Genomic DNA, 18,221 nt, shown 5'->3' with positions numbered 1-18,221 from the left:
AGCCTCCATTTACAGAGTAGTGTCTAGTGGTAGTAGGTCCGTGTGTGAGAGCTGGGGATGAGAGGCTAAAGAAGCCTTCTTCTAGATAATGTTTGAATGGTTTACTGAGTTTGTGAGAACGAACACTATGGTTCAATAACCTCCACTCCCACCCATACCCCAACCGGGGTTTGGAACCAATGCGAGTGAGTAAACCTCCAGTTGATAAAATTTAAAAGTATGGGGCTGAAGAGTTTCGTGGTATAGCCGAAGACGATCTAGAGAGAGCCGAGTTCTGGTTACAAAATACAATTAGGGTTTTTGGTAAATTGTCTTGTACACCGATAGAATGCTTGAAATATGTTGTTTCTCTTTTGAAAGATTCATGTTACTAGTGATAGAACACGTTGATCGCGATGGTACCGTGGGAACGTGTAAATTGGAAATTCTTCCAAACAAAGTTCAAAAAGAAATATGTGAGTCAAAGGTTCCTAAATAAGAAACATAAAGAGTTTCTTGAATTGAAGCAAGGTCGTATGTTAGTAGCTGAGTACGACAGGGAATTTGTGCCACTCATTAAGTATGCCCGGGAATATGTACCAACAGAGGTTGCTATGTGCACTTAGTTTGAAGAGGGCCTAAATGAGGATATCAAGCTATTAGTCGGGATTCTTAAGTTAAAAGAATTTATGGTTTTAGTTGATAGAGCATACAAAGCTGAGAAACTTAGCAATGCGAAGACAAAGGTCGATTTTGAGGCACGTGATTCGGGAAAAAGACATTTAAAAATTATTCTCGTTTCCATTGAAGAAATCGACATAGTCATTCATCAGCTTTGGTGGGTTATTCTGGAAGAGATAGAGGAAAGCATCATTTGAATTCGAAACCTTAGGCTACATCTGTAACGAGTGTAGACAGTGTCAGAAACAACAAGTCTGAATGTCAAAAGTGTAATAGACGACACTTTGGTGAATGCAAACTGAAAGACTGGTCTTGTTTTAAATGTGGTTCCTATGATCATTATCTCAGAGGCTAACCTAAAAGGTTCGACAAAGAAAAAACTCAAAACACTCGTTCGAGTAACATGGCTACGAGAGGGAGACTACCCTAGAACACTAGAAATGTAGGTAACAGTCGTAGTGGGACAAAAGATTCTACTGTGAGATCTGAGGGACGGGCACTAGCTAGGGCTTATACGATACAAGCTCAAGAGGAAGCTTCGACACTTGATGTGATCACCGATACATTTTCTATTTTTGATACTAATGTTAACGCTTTGATATGTATGCACAACTTTAGTGTCAAATAAAAAATACATTTTGAGCATACTAAATTTATGGTTAAAAAATGAACCCTTAAGGCATGTATGTATTTGTCGATAAAGTCTATAAAAACTGTCATTTGATGATTCCTGATTAAAATTTTCTTACTAATTCGATGTTATTACCATTTGATGGGTTTGATGTAATTCTGGGTATGGACTGATTCACTCTACATGATGCTGTTGTGAACTGTAGACGAAAACATATCATGTTAAAATGTCAAAATGGTAAAAAGGTCCGAATTGAATTAGATAGACTAGATGGAACATCTAATGTTATTTTAGCTATGACAAAACTGAAATATGTTAAAAAAAGGCTATGAAGCGTATCTCGCTTATATATTTGATTCTAGAGTTCTAGAGGAATTACCAGGGTTACTGCCAATCAGAGAGGTTGAGTTTGCTATTGAGTTAATACAAGGAACATCTCCGGTATTGATAGCTCCGTATAGAACGACACCTACAAATTTAAAAGAGTTGAAAGCATAATTGCAAGAGTTGATAGATAGGGGCTTTGCTCGCCCCATCTTTTCTCCTTAGGGTGCTCCTGTGTTGTTTGTCAAGAAAAAAGATGGGTTAGTGCAATTATGTATAGATTAACGTCATCTCAACAAAGTCACGATCAAGAACAAGTATCCCTTGCCACGTATCGATGATTTTTTTGACCAAGTGAGAGGTGCGACAGTATTCTCAAGGATCGATCTTCATTCTAGATATTATCAGTTATGGGTTACAGACTCGGATGTGCCAAAAATTACTTTCAAAACTAAGTATGGACATTATGAGTTTTTTGTTATGCTATTTGGTTTGACTAATTCACCTGCTGTGTTTATGGACTTGATGAATAAAATATTCAGACTGTATTTAGATAGATTTGTTGTTGTATTTATTGACGATATTCTGATCTATTCACAAGATGAGATAGAGCATGCCCAACATTTGAGAATATTTTTGCAAAATTTACGTGAAAAATAGTTATTCACTAAGTTTAGCAAATGTGAGTTCTAGCTCCGAAAAGTTAGATTTTTAGGACAAGTGGTATCGCCAGACGGTATTATAGTTAATCCTAGTAAAAACTCAACTGTAGTGGACTGGAACCCTCCGAGAAATGTGTTCGAAGTCAGAAGTTTTTTGGGTTTAGCCGAATATTAAGGAAGATTTGTCAAGGGATTTTCGATGATTTCTACACCGTTGACGAAACTATTGCAAAAAGTTGTTAAGGTCGAATGGCCTGAGAAGTGTCAACAAAGTTTCAATCAGTTGAAAGTGTTGTCAACTGAGGCACCTATGTTGATTCAACCAGAGTCTGGTAAGGAATTTGTTATTTATAGTGATGCTTCATTGAATGGTTTGGGCTATGTTTCGATGCAAGAGGTCAAAGTGATAGTGTATACTTCTTGATAGTTGAAAACACATGAAAAGAATTACCCGACTCACAATTTGGAGCTTGCAACAATTGTATTTGCTTTAAAGATTTGGCAACACCATTTATACGGGGAAAATTTCATATCTTCACGGATCACAAAGGCCTAAAGTATTTGATGTCATAGAAAGATTTGAATTTGAGACAGCGTAGATGGCTCGAGTTGATGAAAGATTACGATTTGATTATCAACTATTATCTAGGAAAGGCCAATGTTGTTGCTGATGCACTGAGTAGAAAGTCTTTGTTTTCTTTGTGAGCTTTGAACACATGATTGACGTTGATTAGTGACGGTTTAATTTTGGTTGAATGAAAAGCTAGACCGACGTTTTTGCAACAGATTTTTGAAGCTCAGAAAAGTGATGCTGATTTGATTGCTAAACAGAAACAGATTGAATCAACATCTGATTCAGATTTTCATGTTAGTTTAGACAACAATCTGTATTTCAAATGCAGAATTTGTATTCCAAGACACTCTGATCTCATTTAGAATATTTTGCAGGAAGCTCACAGTAATGGTTTATGAATACATCCTGGTAGTAATAAAATGTACAGTGACTTGAAATAGATGTATTGGTGGCCAAGAATGAAATGAAAGGTTTCAGATCTCGCATCAAAATTCTTAATCTATCAGCAAGTTAAAGTCGAACACCAGGTACCTTTTGGATTATTACAACCTGTGATGATTCCAGAGTGAAAATGAGAATATGTTACAATAAATTTTGTTTCGGGATTGCCTCTATCTTCGAGAAAGAAAGATGCAGTGTGGGTCATTGTAGATCGTTTGACGAAATCCATACATTTCATTCCAGTGTGTGTGGATTTTTCACATGAGAGATTGACAGAATCGTATGTTTCTGAGATTGTTAGATTTCACGGTGTGCCAGTTTCTATTATCTCTGATAGGGATCCACGATTTGCGTCTCGATTCTAGAGCAAGTTACATGAAGCTCTGGGTACTTGAATACATTTTAGTACAGGGTTTCATCAAAGATCGATGGTCAGTCTGAGCGACTAATTTCGATACTTGAAGATATGCTTCGATGTTGTGTTTTAGAGTTCGAAGGTAACTGGGAGAGATTTCTGCCATTGGTTGAATTTTCATATAATAACAATTATCATGCGAGCATTAAAATGGAACTGTACAAAGCTTTGTATTTTCGTAAGTGTCGAAATCCATTATACTAGACTGACTGATAAAAAGTTATTCGGTGTTGATTTAATTCGAGAAACCGAAGATGTCAAAGTTATATGTGATAGTTTGAAAACAGCTTCTGATCGTCAGAAATTTTACGTAGATCTTAAAAGAAAAGATATAGAATTTCAATTCGGCGATAAGGTATTTTTGAAAGTCTCACCTTGGAAGAAATTTCTTCGATTTGGCTGGAAAGGAAAGCTTAGTCCACGATTTATCGGGCCGTATGAGATCATTTAGAGGATTAGGCCAGTAGCTTATTGATTGGCTGTGTCGTTAGAGTTAGAAAAGATTCATTATGTATTTCATGTATCGATGTTACGACGGTATTGATTAGATCCTTCACATGTCATTTCAGCAGTTGATGTTGATATATGGCCAGATATGATGTATAGTGAATACACGATTAGAATTCTAGCTCGAGAGGTTAAATAATTAAGAAATAAATGTATAGCTTTAGTTAAAGTTCTATGGCAATGACACGGGATAGAAGAGCTTACCTAGGAACTGAAAAAATTTATGAAAGTGCAATACGCAACTTATTTTCTAGTCAGATTTTCGGGGACGAAAATTCCTTTAATGAAATTGGAATAGTGGTTTTGAGACCACAAATCTGATGATTAAATTATTATTTTATTATTTTAATGTTTATGGGATATTAGTAAGGTCGTATTAAAATTTCTTTAAAAAATTTTGATGTTTGCATGATTAAATAAGTGAAAAAGACTAAATCGTAAAAAGTTAAAAGTGGAGTTCTATTAGTTAAATGAGTCAAATAGCTACAAAATCTTAAACTAAGGGACTTAATTGGTAAATGAACCAGTTAGTGGATTATTATGGTTTTAGTTTTATTGAAGTTTTGATAATTTTTAAAGGGTAAAAAGGTAAATGAGTAATTAAAATTAAATTAAACAAAGAAAACCATGTTCATCTTCTTCATTTCTTCCTACTAGCACTGAAAATACTTCATTAAACGAAACTGACACTACACCAAAATAGGCTTTTAGCGGCACTTTTTTAGGCCTTTAGCGGCGCTTTTTAGCACCGCTAAAAGTATTTGCGGCGTTTTCAAAAGCGCCGCAAAAAACGCCGCTAATGACAGCGTCGCTAACTTTAGCGGCGTTTTTAGAAACAAACGCCGCTAAAGAACAAGACCTTTTGCGGCGCTTTTTTATACAAACGCCGCTAAAGACCATGAACTTTAGCGGTGCTTCTCGTCAAAAACGCCGCTATAGATCAAACCTTTAGCGGCGCTTCTCACAGAAACACCGCTAAAAACATAACTTTAAAAAAAATTATTTTAATCAAATTATATTTATTTTTATGATAAATATTATATTATGTTTTTGTTTTCTAAATTTGAACTTTAAATATACTTTTAAGGATAAATAAAAAATATTATTTAAATTAAATTTTCTTTGAAAATTTTAACTTTAAAACTAAATATAAAAATTAATAAATTTAGTTTTAGAATTTAAAATAATAAATTAATAAAACAATTAAAATCCAAAAGTTAAAACTCAAGTTGTCGTAAATATTAAAGTAAAAATGAAAATTTAGAATCAAAACTAAAATAAATAATACATATGAGAAACTTGTATGGCTTCTTCAATGTGTATTGTGCGTTTTGGAACAACTTCCTAATTACATTTCAAAATGTCAATGAGTAGGCATGAGTCAGTACAACTTTAGACAACCTTAAATAGTTTTATGTACTAAGAAATCTATACAAGTGAGGAAAATTGCACTAGTTTAAAAAAGTAGACCAAAATGCATAATATGAGGATGAACTTGCTTGGAAGTTTTCTCATCTACATGTTTTCATATTTTCTCTGGGAAAATTAGCAGAAAGGCTGGTTAATTTTTCCAAGGGTAAGTGTTCGAAATGCCTTGATAATGGATAAAAATTAGGTTGCATGAAGCTCATCCATGAGAAAATATTCCTAGCAAACGATAGCAAGAAAAAGGCAGCTATTGTTCTTGCTCCCATCCTCCTAATCTCTCCCCAGGGTCATAGTTTGTGAACACCCGAAACTCATTTCCAAGTTTGCTTGAGTGTCGTGGCCGAAAATTGCATGCACGCAAACCCTAAAGCTCTACAGCTCTATCCCTCTGCACCTCTCCTGCAAGTCATTCTCTTAGCAATCAATAATACCAAACCACGAGAAAGGATGCAGGTTAATTGATATAGAATCTTGCAAAATCTAATCGTAAGTATATTTCATGTTCTTGTGGGGAAAAAATTATCTCCCTGCAGAGTAGCAACTATAAACCTATAGTTGGAAAAATGTAAAACATGAGGATTGGAGAAAATACTCACCAAAATAATAATGATGAAGAGATCTTCACAGTGATTTTCATCTACTAGTTGAACTGCAAGACTATCACTTCCATCATCCTCCTAGAGGTATTAAAAAAGAAGAAAATATAAGAATTGGTTACTCAAAGGTACTACCCTTCCTGATGAAAGATGAACTATTAAATACATGCAGAAATGAACCGTTCAACACATACAGAAAGAACTTACTTTTCCCATAATCCACTTAACGAATCCACCAAACAAACTCCGACAAGCACTACCTGAACCTTGCCTACAAAATATTTTTTAAAAATCAATAAATCATCAATTGGATTACAACTAAAATTCTTGCATCTCTATAAGTAAAAAAGGCCATACCTAGCTATAGCAGAAAGTTGACTCTCATCTTCACTGACATTCATAAGCTTTGCAAGTGCAAAAACTGCATCAAACCCAAAAGCATTAGTCCTATAAACTGTATTAAACAACAAAGTAAAAAAGAAAAAGAAGGTTAAAGGGTCTGCACAAGGCTAGCTGAATTTATTCCACTGCTTAGCATGGTTTATATTAACTTCATTGATAAGATTCAAAGAACAACATATAATCTGTAACTAACTGAATTTATTTCTTAAACACGGAAAGCTACAAACTGATATATGGTCGATATAAAACTCACCATTAGGAACCAATAACGAGACCTTCTCGAGCGATGTTTGTTGTCACACGAAGCACTACTTTACAAGAAAAATATTTAAATATCAATACAAATACATAAACTCTTCTTTACAAGATAAATATTCTAAGCTATAAATACGAATCTCATATTTAGTAAGTTTGAAAATTTCATAATTAAAGCAAAAGATATTTAAATATAAATAATATAATAGTTTTAGCTTTAACATATTTGATGTCTTTCTACTGACATTTAAAATATGGAAAAAATCAAATTATTACAAAAGACAAAGGCAAATAACAACAACAATAATAATAATAATAAACATCATCTCATCATAACCTAGGACTATCAAATCAAAGAAAACATGATATAAAGTCAAACTCTTATCCCACTAATCAGCCAAGATTATATGATATATTTTGACATCAAAATTCAAAAAAAAAATAAGGCAAATATATATAACTTTAACAAAAATAAATTAATACAGTATCATCTAGCTCGAAGAGATAAAGAGCCTAAATTCAAGTTGAGGGAGTTTCGATTTATTGAAAAGGGCAAAAGGAATCTAGTTTATATCTCTTACTTAAGTCCTGCAGTCATTGTAGGGCAATTCTCAGGAGTACAAAACTTAGTGAGGGTACCATAGAGCAGATTCACCTGATTGAAGAAATCCACAGCTGAAAAAGATCCAACAATTATGCTTTAGCAATGAGCTTCAAAGAATAATCGATAGTAACCTAGAACTAGGGAAGAAAGTTCTAAAACATTCTATGAAAAATAAACTAATGAATGGAATACAAGTAAATTAGTTGTTATGAAAGTAATGACAGCAAGGCCATGCTAAAGTAGAAAATACATGTATAAATTATATCCACAGTTTTTTTTTTGCAAAAATAAGGATTTATTCAAACTGTGAGCATATGTGCTTGCGCAACAGATGTAAGAAAGAAAAAGAGAAGCCAGATATACTATTGACTGCGAGCCATTCATTTAAATCCTCCCCAGGAGGTAGTCTAACTGCTTCCCTTAAGTTTCCACTGCCTAAGGTGGCATCAATTAGCAGTCATACAATCATACAGTACAATTATCAATAAACAAGTATTGAAATATTACATGATTAAAATAACCAATATACAGCCATTTTCATAAAGTGTTCCCAAGTAATTTAGACTCCTTTTACATGTTAACAATTAAAAAGATAAAAAAAAATAAATAAGAGGGTAAGTTAAAAAGTGGGGGTCCAATTAAAGAGATTGTCCAGCAGTACCCATTTTCGAAAATATCAGTCTAATCTAGTAAACTCAAAAAGAACAAAGGCTATACCTTTTTCACTCGCATGCACATCTATTCCGCCTCTAAAAGGATACAAGAAGTCAAACAACTATAAAGGATACAAGGGTTAGGAAATTTCAAGTTCAAAACTCCAAATTTCAATAATTTCTTGATCCAAAGCTACCAAAAATCAGAAATAATAGAAGTACTTATAAGCTACACCATAAAACGTGAGATAAACAGAAAACACATGTAACCCTAAGAAAACCTAGAAATTAAATAAAACTTATATAATAAATTCCTATAAAATTTCAAGTCTTCAAACTTCTCTTTACTGTGCTTTATTAAGAAGTAATATTGCTGAGTACAAGGGCTAAATAAATCATTGAACATTCCAATTGGCCAAGTAGATTTAACACCAAAGGAAGGTAAACCATTGCAATCACAATTCACAAGTAAAACGTAGACAACAATAAAAAAAAATCTAATTTTTGCTATTACAATTTCAGACAATTTCTTTACATGATAAACAAGAATGCTAAATCGAACCATAGCATCTATGATAAGTTAAAATGTATTTTTCAATCTTGAGATCATATATATATAGGTTAGTAAAGGATGGGTTTCATTTTAGTTATAGATTATCAGTGATTGATTCGAAATAGAGAGGGGGGAAATCAAATAAACCTTGGCGACGTACTCCATCTCCGCGAATTTGAAGGCGAGACCAAGGGAGTTAAAAAGAACAGAAACCAAAGAACAAGCATCACAGAATTTATCCAACAGAAGCCCTTCATCCTTGGTTCCACACTGCGATAACTCTTCAAACGCCTGCAATATTTGGAGTTGAAATTTGAAGTTGGAGGAAGAGAAAAAAAACCCTTGTGAGTTTGGGTTTGCTGGTTTGTTTCAAAAAAAAAGATATTAGGGCATGGAAAAGAGAGTGAAGAAGCCATTTTTATTGTGGTTTAAGGCAAACCCAGAACTGGCTTCAACTCTCTATATATAAACAAAAAGGAAAGAAAGATATAAAAAGAAGAAGAAGAAGGAGGAGGATGAGGCGATGAAATTTAAGAAATGGGAGAGAAATCTGAGGAAAAACCAAAGAAAAAAACAACCCAAAGAAGGCGTGATTTTAGGGGTTGCTCAGTAAGAATTAGGTGTTTTGAGGATATAGATTTTAGGGGGAAATTTTAGGGGTTTTGAGGGGGGAAATTTGGGATAAAACGCCTGATTTTATTTAAAATAAAATAATTTTCTAGCGTTTTTTATAAAAACGCCGCTATTTCTTATCTTTTGCGGCGTTTTTCACAAAAATGTCACAAAAAATTATTTTATTTTAAATAAAATGATGCTATTTTGATCTGCTAATTTTTTTTTGTTGCTAAAATTTATTAGTTAAGTAATTTTATAAAAATTTTATTATTACTATTTTTTATAAATTGGATTTTTATTAAAAAAGCTAAGCATTCTCAAAATAAATATCATATATTTTAATAAGAAAATAAATGATTAAATGATTGTAATTAATTATTAACTTAGAATTATCCAATATAAACAATCAATCTCTCACATATCAAATTTCTATTAAAGATTGAGACGTTAATCAATATTTTAAATTATTCTTTTTTTTATCTAATCTCCATTTTATTAGAGATTTTTTTTCTAACTAAAATATAACTATTATTTTGCTAGATGTTCGACGTGGAATGATTTTAGTTTTTGTATTTTATTTTTATTTGTTATAATTTGGTCTTATCTAAAATAGATAGTTGCCTATTCATATCAATATGTTACTTTTTTTATTTATCAATGTTTTTTTTAAATCTAATATTTAAATATATCAAATGGTTTAGATTAAATATTTTTAAATATAAAAGCATTAATTTGAAGAACTATTTTAGTTGCCTATTCATATCAATATGTTATTTTTTTATTTTTTATCAATTTTTTTAAATATAATATTTAAATATATCAAATAGTTTAGATTAAATATTTTTAAATATAAAAGCATTTTTAAATATAAAATGGTTTAGATTAAACATCAAGCCCTAAAACAGTAAATTTGATCATTATCTTATAAGCCGTAAACACTAACCTCATATTAACACTAAAATGTAAACTCTAAACCTTAAATCACAATCCCCAATCCCTAAACCTAAACCCTGAACTCAAAACTGTAATCTTAAAATAATAAACATTATGATGATATTTATTCATCATTATCCACTAACCCGACCCAAATCCAAATGTAAACCCTGCTCTGCTCATTTTGTTTTCCCAACCCTGGACCTCAGCACTCGCCACTCACCCACCCTAACGAAGTACCCAACGTAACTCGATTAATGATTGCAAATATAAGATATTTGCTTTCTTTTGCAATTGGGCTATTCAGATAAATTAAACCTACATGTCCACCACTACCACTATACCGCCTGAAGCAGCACTCGGCTTTAGACTCGAGACCCAGCTAACACTTTTTGTTATCAAGAAAAAACAAACAACTTTTTCTTTTCGGGAGCAAATCGTCCAACTAACCCCACCGACTCTACTAGCTAAATTGAATCCCAACTTCACTTATTTTCTAAAATTCAATATTTAATAAATTTTATTCGAATTTCAATATTTATAATATTTTCCTATAACCCTTTCTCAGCCTAAAAAACCTAGTATTAATTTCTAGTGGGTATTAGACCAAGTAACAACCTCATTTATCCCTTTTCATTCATTTTCAGTTCTTACTCTTGAGTAGGTACTATTAGGTCATTGTTGTGTTCATGTTTGATTAACTAAATATAAAATTATTTTTGGTAATAAAATTATCAATATATAATATTATTTATCACGATATTTAGTGTTTTATATTACTTTCTTTGATTTATTTAGTCGAACTATCAAAATTTATTATTCTTATAAAAAATTATTCTATTTTTTATTATTTACAACACAACAATTTAACTTTTATGATATTTTATTTTACTCTTAATTTAATATATATTTCTAGTAAAGTAGTTTAAATAAACTATGATTGAAAAATAATAATAAATAGTTAGGAGTTAGGACTTCTCTTTAATAAAAACATTTTGTATTAAACAATATTATTTGTTATCATTTAAATGTAAATTTGACCAATATATAATAAATACAACGAAATATTAATTTTTCCACTTATAATAAAAAATATAATTGAAACATTACCTGAGAATATATCAAAGAATGAGACAATTGAAATGGTTATAGATTTTATTATTAGCGGCGCTTTTTTGAAAACGCGGCTAAAGGTCAGCATTAGCGGCGCTTTTTTCAGAAACCCCACTAAAGGCACGAGTATTAGTGGTGCTTTTTGGAAAACGCCGCTAATGCTTATTTTTGGCGGTGTTTTCCAAAATTTGCCACTAATGCTCGATCTTTAGCGGCGTTTTTGTAAAAGCGCCGCTAATGCTTGATTTTTAGTGGCATTTTTAATTCAAACGTCGCTAAAAACGCCGCTAAAAGCCTATTTTGGTGCAGTGTGAGGCATTCGGTCAAGTTCCTTTGCTTGCATAGTGAGTTTTTAAGCCCTATTTTTAATAATTTTTAAGTTTTTAATATCATTTCAGCTTAATCTAACTAGCCTGGGGGTCAATTTGTGAAACTGTTAAAGATTGATGGTTATGCCATGAATGCTTTTGAATTATTTTTTATGTTCAATGGTAAATTATTAATCCCTGTTGATAAATAAATTATGAATCCTTGTTGGAAAATTATGATTTTTTATTCGTAAAAATGATAAAAATTCATGTTAAATTTATGAAATGATGGTTGAGTTGGACTGATATAAGTTTATAATAAATTCGGTTAGCTTGTATGGGAGATTCAAACGTTTAGATTTCAATTTATGAGTTAAAGGACAAAATTGTGAAAAGTGAAAATGTTAGAGGCAAAATAGTAATTTTGTATAAACATGAAATGTGGACTGAATTGAATACTAGAAGTATTAAATGGATTGAAATTCTCTATTTAGATCAAGATAGACCACGTACAGAATTAAGTCGAGGTAAAGCTAATGCTTCGAAATAGCTCAATTTAACCTTCATGCCCCTAGTTGTCGAGGTAAGTCCGTGTGAATAGTTATCGTTTTAATGCTATTTCAAATAGTTTGTTAATATGTTATTTTTCATGTGAATGTATCGATGTATAAATAAATCAATGCAATAACGGTTATCGAGTCCTGGTTCAACCTTAGGAATTTGTAGGATACAAATGACCAGTCATTAGGGATTTCATGTTTCGGGTGCTGTATTGACTGTCCTACTGATGGTTAAGGTCCTGCATTTTTTACGGATACTCTACAGCTCGTGTGAGCAGCATCGTGTAGCTTACATTCTGACCTACAACTCATGTGAGCAGACCTACTTCGCAGCTCGTGTGAGCAATGATGTAAAGAAAATGTTACAATTATATATTTAAGCACACTTCGTATGAGATTTCCCGAGTATCTGATGATATTCTAGATGGTTCAACGGGCAAGAAAAGGGATTGAAATTGTAAGTTTTCAAGTGAAGCTGTGCATATTTTCATGAAAAATATGTATGTATCAAATGATGTATTTTCATATGAAAATGACTTATCATTTGGATAACTCATATTATGCTCATACTTATTGTTATATGAATGAAATGGTAAGTTATGTTTTATTTTCTACGAATTTATTAAGCATTAACTGCTTACGTAGTTTCTTTCCTATATTTTATAGATTATCGGAAGCTCGATTGGTTTGGAAGCTCATCGGAGATCTATCATACTATCCAACATAAACATCGATAGTTTTTGAATATTTTGGCCAAGGTTATAATGGCATGTATAGTTTAAATTGTAATGTCATTGTGATGAATGTTTAGTTGGTGGTCATGTGACCCTTGTACACAAATTTTTATAACTTTTTTTTAGATTTTTCAAATGTTTTCAATTTAGTCTCAAATTGTTTCTAAGGTATTTCTAAGGCCTCGAGGGCTCGATATAGGGACAAAATGTGTATTTATAATTGACTTATGATATGTTTATGATAGTGAATGAAAATTTGTTTAAATGTTTTGTTTGAACGGTAATGATTTGTAACCCTAATTCGACAACAGATACGGGTTAGGGGTGTTACATATTTTCATTTGTTTTATAGATTTTCGGAATCTTGATCGGTTGGAAGCTCGTCGGAGACCTATCACACTATTCACCAGTCAATTTGGTAGTTTTTGTGTATTTTGGCCAATGTTAATAATGATATGTATAGGATATTTTGTAATGGTATTTTGAGAATGTGTTAATGGTGATTTGGTATGCTTATGCTATGAAGTTTATGGTTGGTTTGGTGCAATTTAATGCCTTACCAAGTTATGTCAAATTGGTCACTTTTAAGTACTTGTAAATAAGGTTATTTTGGCATGTTTTATGGCTTGCATATGGTCATGTATGGTAGTTAGGTGAACTAGGTTTTGTGTTTTGAGATATGGTCAAATTGCTTTGGTTTGATTCATAATGGTTGATGCAATTGTGATGCCTTTGAATGCCATATTGGTTAGGTGATTTAGGATGTTTGGAAATGGCATGTTTATGTGTGTTTGAACTATGTTTAAACGCCTTGATTGTGTATGTAAATGGAATGGTTAGTTATGCACGAATTGGGCTTGAAATAGCTTGATTTGAGGTAAATTTTTGGGTTCACACGGCCTGAGACACGGGCTGTCACACGGCCGTGTGTCATTTGAAAGTTTCTTAGTGTTTCAAGTCAAAGAGTTACACGACCTAGTACATGACCTGGCATACAGGCGTGTGGGGAAAGTTAGTGAGTTACACGGGTGAGGACATGATCTTGGACGCGGTCGTGTGTCCCTTGTTTGAATGTTACACGACCTAGGGTGATGTCACACGGTCGTGTGACCCCTATTTTCTAAATTTTGCAACATTTTCTTAAAACTTCTGTTTTGTTTCAAATTAATCTCGAATTGCTTCAAAGCTATTTTTAGGTTCTCGAAGGCTCAATTTTGGGACAAAATGCATGTGAATGATTAATTTACAATAAATTTAATCTATTTTATGTTGTGATGTTAAACGATTTTTGGTTGAACGGTAATGCTCTGTAACCCTAATTCAGCGACAAAGTTGGGTTAGAGGTGTTACATTTAATGGTATTACATTTAATGGTATCAGAGCTACAATTTAGTCAGTTCTCGGACTCAACGTAGCGTGTATAGAGTCTAGAAATACATACCATTTTATAACCTGTGATAGTGTGATATCTCCTAACTTTAAATGAATTATGTTTTCGTATAGATAAAAGATGTCACCCAACCGAGCCAATTCTGGTGAGGTTGAGAGTAACACGCAAGCCTCTATACACTGAGCAAGTAGTAGTGGTAGTAGGCCCGTAGCTAAGGGCTGGGGAAGTGAGGCTAAAGAAGTCTTCTTCCAAATGATGTTTGAGTGGTTCTCTGAGGTAGTGAGAATGAACCTGATGGCTCAACGACCTCTACCCCCTCCCGTACCTTAACCTGTCCCTATTATTCCTCCTGTGTCCGGCGATGCAGGTGTGACACAGTTACAATACTCCAAGCTGGTTCGGCTGTTGCCAATTCAGTTCGGGTTAATGACGATCCAACCGGTCTAGTCTAGCCACTGGTTGGACCGTCGACTTAATTTCACATATCAGGCTCGGTTTGTCTAGTTTTTGGGTATTGGTCTCGATTTTGGGCTCCCGTACCCAATTTGTGATCTCAGGTCCAATTTTCAAGTACCCATTGGGCCAATTGTTTGACTTGAAATTTAACTTCCAAAAATATCATATTAATTTTAATTGATTTGATTAATTTAATTTTACTTGATCAAAATTAATTTTTCTAAAAATCACTTAGATTTTCCAAACTAATTTTTCAAACAAATTCTTTCATCTAATTCTCTAGTTGAACAATCCTCACGACCACTTAATTTAATTCCACACTGAATAAATCGACTCAATTAAATTATACCTAAAGTCGTAGAAGTTTCTTCTGATTCAAATGCAGTCTAATCGAGCTTTTGTTGAGCGAATGGAGGGACCAATTGGACATATACAATTAGGCTCAAGTGATTGCAATTATGTCCAGAAGCATCGTTTCGATAATTCGTAATTACTTAATCATGAAGTCAGTCCACAAGAAGTTCCATGATTGAAAACTCCTTATTGTATACTCTTTACGAAAGTAATTCATCCAATTTATCCAATGATCTCGTCATGTGTGTGTTACGCTCATATGATATCCTTAATTCTTTTGAGTTAAATCTATTCATTCAATACAATCCTATTTTATCTCATTATCACCATTGTGTCTTCTTAATAATTAATATGATCACTATCAAAAAATGACTATGATAAATTGCTCGTTCGAGAATGAGCAACTCGTGGTCACATTCCACATTTATCAATCCACACAATGCCAATAAGAGGATATCATTAACTCTTTAATTGAGCTATGAATTCCACTGTTGTTACTAAAGCCATACCATACACAAGTCATGTACCCAACATATCGGCTATGGGCTCGATCATCTTTAGAACATAAACCTCCACTTATATCAAAGCACATGAGTTGCATACGAATTGTCAGTGACTAACTCAGGATTTAGGTAAGGCACACCATGAATGTCACAAACGAATTCAAAATTAATTCATCTTAGGTCCAGTCTAGTGTATCATTCTACCAATGAATACATCTATGCCTCTACTCGTGGAGTCAACTGCTCCGATAGCCAAGGCTAGCCATCTTCCAAATTGGAATTGTAGACAACATAATAATCATTCTCAGCATTTGAATCAAATGCTCACTTTGATTCTTTTACGTAATTATGGACTCCTTTAGACTGTCTACTGAAGTAAGCTGTCTTTCTGGCAATGTAAACGTTCTTTACAATGACACTTATCTTTAGTTTAAACTTTAGACAATCAATGAATTAATATTTGCTGATCATGATTTTTCTATGCATGCAAAATATAAAAGACATAAATACAAAAGATATAATAGTTAAATGTGGAATTAACTTTATTTATTTATTCACCGTTCAAATAAATAGAACACGGATACATGTTTACTACAATATGGGCACATTTCCCAACATTAAGTAGAGGGTGAACCTTGATATTAAGTTTCTCCAAAAACTCAAACATCTGTAAGTCCTCATCAGTAGCTGACTCTACTTTAGGTTTTTTAAGTGGCAGCTTTTCATTGAAAACATTATTATTCTCAACCGCCAAAACTTCTTCCACTGTCACCACGCGATCACAATCCTCACTGAAATATCAGTTCGAACCAGTGAATGAGGCTTCTTCCAAAGTTGTCATTTTAAGCAACATATTACTAAAACACAAAACCCCTACAAACAAACAAAAAAGCTTATTCAACTCTTATAATATGAAGTGTTATTACTTACAAAGACTTTGACTAAAAATATAGTAAAAAAAGTCATTGAATTAGAAAAAAAGGGCCAGGGTTTAGGAGAATTCGTACGGGAATGGAGGTGGCGAGTGGTGGAGATAGAAAGCTGCAGAGGGAGCAGATGGGGAGCTTAGACAGAGAAGCGGATAGGTGGAAGAGTGGAAATGGAATATTGAGTGAGGCTGGTAGTGAGTGGCTCCATGCTTTTTTAGTGAAAATATAAATGACCGTCTCTAGGGTTCTTTTGTTTTCTTTTGTCTTAATTCAAAAATTACCCTCTAAACCATACCCGTTTTCATATGGAAACACTTTTATATAGTTTGGAAAGGTATAACAAAAGTCGACATAATGTTAGATGAAGTTGACTCTTTTTTAAGTGTTACCTTGGTCATGCATATACCGACCCTTATACAAAGAGTTTGCCATAGCATATGTTGGAAAGTCTATCCCAACACTTAGGAAAGTGTCAGCCCAAAAGTGTCAGTATAGTGTTGGACAAAACCGACTCTTATTTAAGTGTTGCCTTAGGCATGCATATCCCAACCCATATACAAATAGTTGGCCAAATCATATGTCAGCAAGTCTATCCTAACACTTAGGAAAATGTCGGCATAGTACTGGACAAAACCAACTCTTATTTAAGTGTTGCCTTAGGCATACCTATCCCAACCTTAATACAAAGAGTTGGCCAAAGTGTATGTCGACAAGTCTATCCCAACACTTCGGAAAGTGTCAGCCCAAAAGTGTCGTCTTAGGACTATTTTATTGTAGTGCCATGTACCAATTTTGATATATTATAAAGTTTTTTGGAGTTTTCATTGTTGATTAATTGATGAACTAGGCTTGAAATTGATAGATTTTAAGCTTAGGTTATGAAAAGGACTAGATTGTAAAGTTAATTTAGCTTATTTTTAACTTTATTACATTAGGGACCAAATTGAATAAATATAAAACTTATCATGAAATCATGTTAGAGTTATAAAGTATAAGGTCTCTAATGAGAATATGTCAAATCAGATTTTGATCCGAAGCTAGGAATTGAAAATTATGTTATCTCGAGTTTAGGGACTAAATTGAATAAAATATAAAATATGTGAAAAAATAAAAAAATGGATTTTTTTGGATCATGTATCTCTTAAATTTGTGAAATACTATTTGGTATCGATTTTGTTAAACAAAATATTTATATAGATTAAGAATTTGATCAAAGTGGAGCTAATAGGGGAAAAGCTAAAATTACAGATTAGTCCCTAAAGAATCCACTCCTTTTGTATTTTCAAAAGGTAAGTTCGTATGGAACTTAATATTGATATTTGTGTTATATGTGTTTTTGCGTTTTGTTTCATTACTATTATGTTTGAACATGACTTTGGATGTTAATTAAATGGGCATATGTGGCTAGATAATGAATTGGACTTGAATGGAATTGAAATGAATTAAGAATTGTTGATTTATATGAATTGGTACAGGGTATGAATCTGAATGATTGCAGGATATGAAAATGCAAAGTAATCTATTACAGGGTATGATATGTAGATGTGGATCATCACAAGCTATAAACATGTGAAAATGATTGGTTATGGGATGATAATGAAAATATGTATAATTGATGCCC

The 18,221-nt window shown here is 32.8% G+C and overlaps 1 long non-coding RNA gene across 6 annotated transcripts; it reads right to left on the bottom strand.

The window, feature by feature from the left end:
- Nucleotides 1–5,505: 5,505 nt before the first annotated feature.
- On the bottom strand, nt 5,506–9,407 carry LOC107913260 (uncharacterized). Of its 6 annotated transcripts, none has more exons than XR_001688448.2 (7): nt 8,853–9,407; nt 7,477–7,570; nt 6,894–6,951; nt 6,596–6,659; nt 6,446–6,509; nt 6,239–6,319; nt 5,506–6,041 (listed from the first exon to the last, which is right to left on the bottom strand). It is a non-coding gene; the product is annotated as an uncharacterized lncRNA (long non-coding RNA). The 6 variants fall into 6 exon arrangements; XR_001688449.2 differs by having other exon boundaries at nt 6,894–6,948; nt 8,853–9,378; XR_001688444.2 differs by lacking the exon at nt 8,853–9,407 and adding an exon at nt 7,863–8,810.
- Between the last annotated feature and the right edge of the window lie 8,814 nt (nt 9,408–18,221).

This window comes from Gossypium hirsutum, chromosome D11 (assembly GCF_007990345.1).
Source record: "Gossypium hirsutum isolate 1008001.06 chromosome D11, Gossypium_hirsutum_v2.1, whole genome shotgun sequence".
Lineage (NCBI taxonomy): Eukaryota > Viridiplantae > Streptophyta > Magnoliopsida > Malvales > Malvaceae > Gossypium > Gossypium hirsutum.
This window is presented reverse-complemented; position numbering and strand designations above follow the sequence as displayed.